The following is a 10,089-nucleotide window of genomic DNA, read 5'->3' as shown; positions in this document are numbered from 1 at the left end:
TACTCGCCTCAGTCCTTGTCCCGTCCATCGCATTTCTTGGACGGCGGTGATGTCAGCCTTTATTTTCGCGAGGACATCAACCAGCTGGGCAGCGGCACCTTCCCAATTAAGAGACCGGGCATTCCAGGTGCATGCCCTTAAATCATTATCCTTTATTCGTTTGCCATGGTCGTCATCAAAAGGGGGGTTACTCATCCGAGGCTTGTTGCTTCCTTTCATTGGGGGTGTTTTTTTTACGTGGCGGGTCCCAAACCCAGCGCACAACCCTATGTAGGGGATGTTTCGCCTTCTCACATTAGCTCGCCTTCGAACGGATGTTCTTAGGCTACCCAGAGGATACTTGGTCAAAGACCGGAAGTAGTGAGCTGCTTGAGTCATGTGTAAAAGAATCGTTTCTGGCCACTCCCAAGTGAATGGCGATCAGAGAACTTTCCTCACTTGCGTGAACTTCTACACATGACTCCATGACAAAACTATTATACTCTGTAATAACATGTTGCAAGATTCTAAACACTAGAGCTAAACGTTGTATTTATTTTATATACTAAATATCTAAGCACTTTTTCTTCAATCTCCACAGTTTGGATACCGCTGCTTTCAATTATACATACTTATGTATGTCTTTCGTGCAGCAGAATTTATACGAATTTACATATGAGTGTATTATAATGCGTGTGTGTATGTATGTATGTACATCTGTACGTAAGCACATTGTTTGACTTATCAGCTGGCGCGCGCTAAGAACGTAAAGTGCTTTTGCTTAAAACAAAGCTTGGGCGCGTCAATATCTTACACTCATACACTTATTCATGCACATACATACATACGCATACATATGACTCTATTAACGTATGTATGTATGTACGCATTTTTATGCAATTGTGGTTTCTTGACTCATTTGGCGATGGCAAATCATTTATTAGTGTACATAAATATGTAGATAAGTATGGAATAATTGCTGCCTGACATTCATGGCTCACCAAGGCGGTGACGGCAGTGGAGCGCTTATGTCATTGTTAGCGGCTAACATTGCGATCGCATGCGTTCGCGCGATCTTCATATCAACTCTCGCGAGTATCCACGATTAGTTGTGCATACATGTACATATGTATGCACCGCCGGTCGCAGCGATGAAAAGCGCAAAGGGATATGAAAGAGATTGAGCTTGAAAACGGAAACTCTCAATTGGCAGTCAACGCTGTGCTGAGCGAAAATTCTACCGTCAGTCTTTCTCTGATCGCCCCGATGATTTAATTTAAGCTACAACTTAACGCACTGTTTGTTCTGTAATTCCCACGCGAAGTGAATTTTCTTGGACAATTCTAATGCAGTTGAAAGTTACACAAATTATATAGAAAATAGAAAATATAAATATTATAAACGAGTTTGAAGCCAACAATAACGAGTTAACGAAAAATAAATTAGTAATTGAAAAAAATATATACTAAATAATCAATACGAAACAAAAATCAGAAAGAAGGAAATAACGGCAGTGACCAATAAATAGAAACGTACGAAATTTTAAGGTTAAAAAAATATTAAAATTTAACACGAAGTCTGCTTAAATGCCAAATAATTATAAATCTGCGCGTATATGTATGTATGTATGTAAATACGTATGTATGAATGTATATGTAGTAGTTTAAAATTTTTTTCATAAGCAACACAACGTTGAGCAGTGATTCATGCCTGTGCTCGAAATAGCCGATTAGGAGGAAAAGAAGATACACTAAAGAAATTGGCTGGCGCACTTATAATATGTACATAGAAATACAAAAGAAAATATTAAAAGTGAAATAAAACAAATAAATAAAAGTTGGATATGCTACATATACATACATACATACATATGTATATGTACATACACATGTGTGCAGAGACCAGCGCGCATTCGCACGAAACTTTTAACGACTTTGAGTACGCCTTAATTAAAATATGTATGTACATACATACATATGTACAAGCATAAATTCATACATACAGACATACATACATACATACATACATATATGCATATGAAAAAGCGTGTGGCATTGGCTAACATAAAGTTATATATACTTTAGATACCGCCGACCCACAAGTAACAAAACTTTTTCATACATACTATGCGCATACAAACATACAGCGATATTTATTAGATGAAAAGTGCGAAATTTGTTACCTACTGTGATTAGCGCAAGAAAACAGAAAATCAAGAGAAAAACAAAAGTTGAAAAGTATAGCGAAAATAAGAATTTTTAGCAGCCAAACAAATCTACTAAACGGATAAACGACACAGAACTCACAACCCAACAAACAACGAACGGAAGATCCGTAGAGTATTCGAAAACGATCTGGTGGGCCACAGATAAAAAACAAAAACAAAAACAACGACTAACGAAGCATACAAATAGAACGGTGCAGCGCAGGAAGAAGGCGGCACTACAACTACAACTACCAATAGATAGATACAAACGACGTACGCACACTCCACATATGCACATTCAAACAAATTTGTACAACTTTATGCATATGTGTGTGTAAGATCGAGAACCGAGAACTGCGAACGGAACGAGGCAAAAATCTATTTTTATTTTTTCGTAATACCCGAAGTTGGGCGCACAAAAATTTCTAAACACCACGACAATTAAATGCAAAAACAAATTAAGTGCAGAAATAAAATAAATCGAAACGAAAAAGCGTGCTTGAAAGTATTAAAATTTTAAGAAAAATTATTAAAAAAAAAACTACATAATTTTTAAATATATATACATTATATATAAACGACGCATGTGCCTTCATTAGCAACAGCCTACTAAACTTAAAACAGCATTCAGAAACAGAACAAAAAAATAAAAATACGTAATACCGCACAGTTCTCAGGCGTGTGGTCACTGTATACTAATTAATAATAATTCAAAACAGCTAAAATATAAAGTTTATAAATACACTTTCAGAGCTATTGCGTTAGAAACCGATTATTCGTATTTCTTCCGGTGCGATTACGATCAAAACGAACGAAAGTAAGTAAAAAGTCAGCATAATAAAATAAATAAAGAGCAAAAGTTGTAAAAAAATAACAAAAAAATAACTTTTTTTTTCTAAAAGTACTTTGCATAATTATAGTTTACACTGCTTATTCAAAAAGTTTTGAAAGTAAAAGTTAAGTTTCGAAAATTGGAAGAGTGCGCAAATTAAAAAAAAAAATGTGAAGAGTAAAAGTATTTGTTTTTTTTAAACTATTAAACTTAGTTAGATTTTTTAAAACAAAAAATTGTTAAAAATTAAATAAAAATTTTTGAATGATCAAGCAAGAAATATGTATGTACAATGTACATAGTAGTTATTCAAAATTTGTAAAACATGGTCACTTTACCCTCGTTGCGGCACGTCTTCCCATTATCCAATCGCCAAAATTTTTTGCAGAACATAATATTATACTCTAATGCAACTTTTGGGGGGTGTGATGCCCTGTACGCTATATTTTTTTTTCTCCCGTATAGCTAAGGTGCACCCTAATGTACATATCGTCACCTAAAATGCAAAATAACGTATCATCAAAAAATTCGAAATTGAGTATCTTATTGATTACGATTCACTACTTCAAATTACATACATAATATTACATACATATGTCCAACATTTTCAGGTTCTGCGCTCAAATATGTACCAGTTTTAACCAATATTAAATTTTTTTTCGCTCTTGTTCCATTTTATTTCGTGTTTCATTCACGCCACTGTAAATTTTCGAAAATGTTGTTACGTTATTTTGCATTTTAGGTGACGATGTATGTATGTATATGATGGGAGGCACACACTATACAGTTTACGCCAACAATGACTCGATCATGGTTTATCTCTCATACATATACATATGTATGTATGTATATACATAAACCGGCAAAATTTCTTTTATTCTACTTACATATATATTCCATCAGTTATAATTCCTAAAAGGGTTTATACACGACCTATTTTATTATTTATTTTAAACTTCGACAGAAGATTTTGAAAAATTTAATAATCAAAAGAATCGCTATCACACAAGTATGTATGCAAGTGTTCACACATACCAAGCAGGCTGAAGATTTCGTATAGTTAGATAGATCTAACCTTCAAAAGACACATGTTCAAATTTCACAGCTGTCGAGGAATTGCTGAGTGAGATTTACTGAGATAGATTGATATAAAGTCAAATTTTTAACACAAAAAAATATATTTTGTATTACCCAAAAGTGATGTGATAACGGACTGCGAACCAGGGAATGCAAATATTCGTAAGTGTTCTTCTTCTTTATTGACGAAGATATCGCTTACGCGATTATAGCCGAGTTTACTCTTTAACAGCGCGTCAGTCGTTCTTTTTTATCGCTGTTTGGCGCAAATTGGAGATTTCAAGTGTAGTCCTTCTCCACATCATCTTTCCAACGTAGTGGAGGTCTTCCTTTTCCTCTGCTTCGCCCGGCGGGTACTGCGTCGAATACGCTCAAAGCTGGAGTGTTCTCAACCTTTCGGATGACATGACCTAGCCAGCGTAGCTGCTGTTTCTTAATTCGCAGAACTATGCCAATGTCTTCGTATATTTCGTACAGCCCATCGTTCAATCGACTGCGGTACACGCTGTTGCCAACGCGCAAAGGACCACAAATCCTTCGCAGAACCTTTTTCTCGAAAACTCGTAACTCGTATGTTGTTATCGTCCAAGCCTCTGCACCATATAACTGGAAGGGGATGATGAGTGACTTGTAGAATTTGGTCTTTTATGTCTGGAGAGAGGATTTTACTTTTCAAATACCTACTTAGTCCGAAATAGCACCTGTTGGCAAGAGTTATTCTGCGTTATATTTCTAGGCTGACATTATTGTTGTTGTTAATGCTGGTTCCAATATAGGTGAAATTTTTTACGACTTCAAAGTTATAACTGTCAACGGTGATGTGGAAGCCAAGTCGGGAGTGGAACGACTGTTTATTTGATGACAGGAGGTATTTCGTTTTGTCCTCGTTCACTACCAGACACATTTGCTTCGTTTCCCGATCCATTCTGGAGAGCGCAGAACTAACGGCGCGGTTGTTGTGACCAATGATATCAATATCATCGGCGTAGGCCAGCAGCTGTACACTCTTATAGTATATGGTACCTTCTCTATTTAGCTTTGCAGCTCGAATTATTTTCTCTAGGAGTAGATTGAAGAAGTCGCACGAGAGGAAGTTGCCTTGTTTGAAACCGCGTTTGGTATCAAACGGCTCGGAGAGGTCCTTCTCGATTCTGACAGAGCTTTTGGTATTGTTCAACGTCAGTTTATACAGCCGTATTAGATTTTGCAGGGATACCACATTCAGACATTTTTAGACATCGAGTTGAAAGCAAAATATCTTCCCCTTTTATAACGTAACAAGAGTGGTATAAAGTTTAATCTAATCAATGCTGGATTTAATTGTTTAACTTTGGTTTTCTTTCCACATTACGTCAGCTGAATTATTATTTATAATTACTCATACAATATTTATATTAAAAAGCAATATGTATACACTGAATAGGGTATATACCCTGATAGAAAATAGGGTATATGACCACGAAGTTTGTAACATCCTGAAGAGAACTCCGGAGATCCCATAAAATACTTTATACTAATACTAGATACGTCCGTCTGTTCAAAAATTTGCACACGTCCTTTTTTCCTCAAGAAAGTAATACTTTGACTGAACTGTCAATAAATACAAGATATAGCTGACATACAAACTGATCGATCAAAATCAAGTTCTTATATGGAAAACTTTTTCGTTTGACAAATTATTTTCACGAAATTTGGCATATATTTATTGCCCCAAGGCAAATCTATGAGCTCCGAAGAAATTGTTCAGATGGAACCATTATATCATATTGCTACCATTAGAACTGTTCGATTAAAATCAAGATAAATAACTTTTTACTATAAGAAATGCATGTATGAAGGGTATTAAAGCTTCTATGCAGCCGAAGTTAAAATTTTCCTAGTTTTTATATTTTTAAAAATATGAAAAAGCGTATGTCGCGCTATAATTATGCAAAGCACTTTACGGAGTACAAAACATAAAATTACAATATACCAAAAATATTATGTGAGCAAATAAAAAAAATACTTATTATCAACAAAAAACACAAGAAAGTAGTTGAAAGTAATAACAAAATGCGTTTAACGACGTATGATCTATAAATAAATATATTGCAATATGTAGATAAAGAAAAAAAAAACAACTAAAGCAAACGACAACCACAAAATAAAACACTACCTGCTTATGACATTTGATTAGATGAATGAGTATGCGGTGTGGTTAAGGTGAAAAAAGACTGCCGACATGAGACAATGTGTTAATTTTTTTACTCTAATAATTATATATGCAACTTGTGTATATGCGTTTTGTTTTTAGAGAAAAATTTAAATAAAATATACATAATAATAAACCGATCTTGTTTAAAGGGTTAGTCAGAGGTGACACTTGTTTAAATAAATATGTGCATATTTTTCAGTACTTTTATTTAAGACTCATTGACAATCATTTCAGCCAGTTGGCGTCACAGAACCAAATTTTCGTTGGTGGTTTTTCATTATACGAGTACCAAATACTTTGTTTACATATGCATTCGTTGGTATTGATCTTATCTGCCAAGGAATTTGTCAGTTGATGCTATAACGTAATGGCAGCTACATACTATACAACATAAAATACTTCGCAATTTCTGCAGTACGAGCTATTATAATTTATGTAAATTGCAAGCACACTCTTCCGTTGATATTCTGCGATATTTTATGTGAGAGCAAATGCACACTTTCGCTCGATTATTTCTTTGATAGAGATAATTCTTTCAATTATTAATTCTAGCCGCAAGAAGGCGGTCATACGCAAGCCGCCTACTTGACATTCCCCACTCGCTGACTCATCAGTCCAGCTGTCTACGGGCAGTTAGTGTAACGAATGCTAATTTACTATTTGCTAGACATTAGCGATAATCTTTAAATATGTACATACAAATAGCATTTACAGCGTAAACAAAAACGAAAAGTTTTTGGAAAATGTGAAAGGTAGTATGGGGAAATGAAAATTGCGAAACATTGCATACAAAAGGAGTTTTATTTAAATGTAAATAATTTATATAAAATTTTCTTTTTTATAATATTATAATGTTGTCAATATTGCTGTTGTTGTGTGAATGTTAAAGTGAATTGGTATAATATTTTTTAAAAAGAACGGTCAAAATATAAAACAAAATTAAAAAAATTATAATTAATAATAATAAATACGCCAAAATTAGACAAAATGTTTTATTAGCATTATAATTGGTTTTGTGTGGTATTTTTGATTTAATAAATTCAGTAGAAATGAATATAAAAAATTAATTAATAATACGCCAAAATAAAATTTAAAAAATATTCTTATAATTTTCGACTAATTATATATTTATATGCAAAACTACGCATTCTTTTAGCTAAAACGATTTGCGAATTATTAATACAAAATAAAAAGCAACAAAAATTCTGAACATATACGCCAACGATCGACAAAATCGGAGTAAGGAAGAATTTGATAAGACAGTCAATTTCAAATAAAAGTAAGTACCAACAACAAATTTCAATTCAGTTAAATATGTTTGTGTGTATATGCATAAGTATAGTGTGTTTATAGAATTATAAACGCACATTTTCTTCCATCTGAGCTCATAATTAAATGTTAATTAAATTCTTCATTGTAAATATATGTACATATATTTTTTGTATTCCATTAACTACCACCGGCTCTTTTTTCACAAAATTTACATGTGCTAAGCGTTTTTCAAGCGGAAGTATGCATACCATGTTTAGTTTGTATATTTCAAGTGAACCGCGTGGCGGCGACAAATATGGTACCACGGGGCGTATGAATTATAAATAGTGCTGTCATGTCTGCAATTTCGTTTGATGTTCTATGATTGTTTCGAGTTGTAAGCAATGTAATAATTTTAAGTGCAAGAGTGCGCAAATTCTCACATATATTTACTGAATTATGTTATGTATAACTTTTGTTCAATATCTTCATTACCTAAATGGATTCAAATTTTATAACAGATTTTGGAAAAAGAATTTCGACAAAATAATTTTGGAAAAAAATTAAAATAAACTGCATGCTCTAAGTTGCTTTGATTTCGACTAAATTGTGCATATCAAAATAAATTTGGCAAAAAATTAAAACGTGTCGCTTAATTATATTTTTATTCATATGAGTCTCCCTGTAACATGTAACGTTGACAGTTTAAAGTCAAAACACAATTTGTTAGTCGCAAATTAAAATTACTAATTATTATTACTGCCATGAGGTTAGTTTAGGTTAAAAAGTCGTAAAAACGAATCTCCCATAGACGGCTGGTATTATTGACTGAAAAGACTCTCAATTTCCGAATTTCCTCAAGCTCCGAATTTGTTGAGTTGGCAAATGGTTATTTCGCCGCAGATATGACTGACAAGATATTTCAACCTCAGTCTTGCAAAAGCTGGAAAGAGGAGGGGAAAGTTAGAGCGCCACAAAATTCAAAATTTTATAACATTTTCCATTATAGCCAGATCGGACAAAATAATAATTTTTGGGCATTTAAATTAAAACACCCAATATTTATTACAATTGAAAATTACTAAATAGTAGTCATTTAATATATGGAGAAACTATATAAATATTTTTATGCTATAAAATAACTGACTTTTGAACATTCAATACTTAACAAGGGCATTAAGCTTGTTAGCTTTCAATTAGTAAAAGTTTTTAATAATTTTCCATTGAAAATGAATAGTATGATGCATCACATGACAAAACATTTCATCAAATACATTTATTTTTCGTGTTTTCTTTAATTATCGTTGTTTTCCAATTTTTTAATGTTCTAGAGCGAGGCACAAATTCCTCCGTTAACATTTTTTTTTGTTAAGATTTCAATCTGGCCATCCCACGTTTCCAATTGTTAAACGTCAAAACCTAATGAACTTTGACAGCTGATCGAGTTCAGGAGGTTTTGACGTTTAGCAAGTGCTCTCTCACTTCCAATGGGAGATGAGTTGGGCATCTCTTTATGTCTGGCAAAAGTATCCATATCAAGAGCAAAAAGATCAGTGAATTACCTACGTTTTACACTAGCCCAGAAGATTTTCGCAGAAGCTAGCCGTTGACCAAGGCATGCTAAGCTCATGCGAAGTCCAGAGGTCCAGCCGCTAGAATGCAAAAGACCAACAGAGGTCCAATTCCTTCCAAACCGGTGCAATCGAAAAAAGGGCGCCCTCTCTTACGAACTCATCGGCTTTTCAGCGAATCGTTCATGACCAGGTTACAGTATCTGATTAAAAGCAATACAGAAAGTAACAGTTGGACGTGAAAATACTCAGCAGGCATTTAAAAATATATTCCAATTGCATTTAAGATAGTGTATTTGTGAATGTTCAATGTACCAAGAGTGGGAATCAGCACTAAACAATAGAATACTCAACAATGGTCGAACTAATTAATAATTCCCAAGTTTCCAAATACAATAATTTAATAAAAATTTCCATTATAAATACATAACTTTAAAGTAAATATGTAATAATTTATCTTTGACTACAAATATGCTTAGTAGACTGATACATAATTTTTTGCAATTACTAATTATTAACTTATGCATTATTCTATTAATAGCTTATAATCACATTTGTTTTATATTCACAAAAGAAAGTTATTATTAGACACTTTTATTAAACTAGCTCGGGTTGCCGTCTGATGCCGGTTTCTAACCCACATATTCATATGTGGTTATACTTAAGTAGTCTTGACCGCAAATTTTGCAAAAAAGCGAAACAAACTAGTAAATTTCTTAAGATTTTTAGCATCGTAGGTAGCAAAAGTAATTTATTAGATTTTGCTGATCTCACGTTTAATACGAAAGAAATATACAGAGCAACGCTAGAGAAACTTGCACGCCCACATGTCATTCAAAAAGATAAGTACTATATAAATGAGTAGTGTGGATATATAAAAGTACAAATGTATATAAAGGGTGATTTTTTTGAGAACAATTAGTTGGTAAAATAAATTTTATGTTAAAAAAGTTTTCGATAAGTGAAACTGATTTTGGAA

The 10,089-nt window shown here is 33.3% G+C and overlaps 1 protein-coding gene across 7 annotated transcripts in view; it reads left to right on the top strand.

Moving 5' to 3' along the window:
* Positions 1–1,222: 1,222 nt before the first annotated feature.
* LOC126751971 (uncharacterized) overlaps positions 1,223–10,089 on the top strand; it is a 31,554-nt gene continuing 22,687 nt past the window's right edge. Inside the window, exons 1-3 of one of the 7 annotated variants that reach the window (XM_050462469.1) lie at positions 1,223–1,424; positions 2,064–3,002; positions 7,445–7,567. The gene's annotated coding sequence lies outside the window, so the exon portion shown is untranslated. Of the gene's footprint in view, positions 1,597–2,063; positions 3,003–7,444; positions 7,568–10,089 lie in introns of all 7 variants that reach the window. The other 6 variants (XM_050462471.1, XM_050462467.1, XM_050462470.1 and 3 more) reach the window with 6 other exon arrangements.

The sequence above is a fragment of the Bactrocera neohumeralis genome, chromosome 3, assembly GCF_024586455.1.
Source record: "Bactrocera neohumeralis isolate Rockhampton chromosome 3, APGP_CSIRO_Bneo_wtdbg2-racon-allhic-juicebox.fasta_v2, whole genome shotgun sequence".
Lineage (NCBI taxonomy): Eukaryota > Metazoa > Arthropoda > Insecta > Diptera > Tephritidae > Bactrocera > Bactrocera neohumeralis.
Note: the sequence above shows the minus strand (reverse complement) of the source record. Positions and strands in the feature narration are given on the sequence as shown.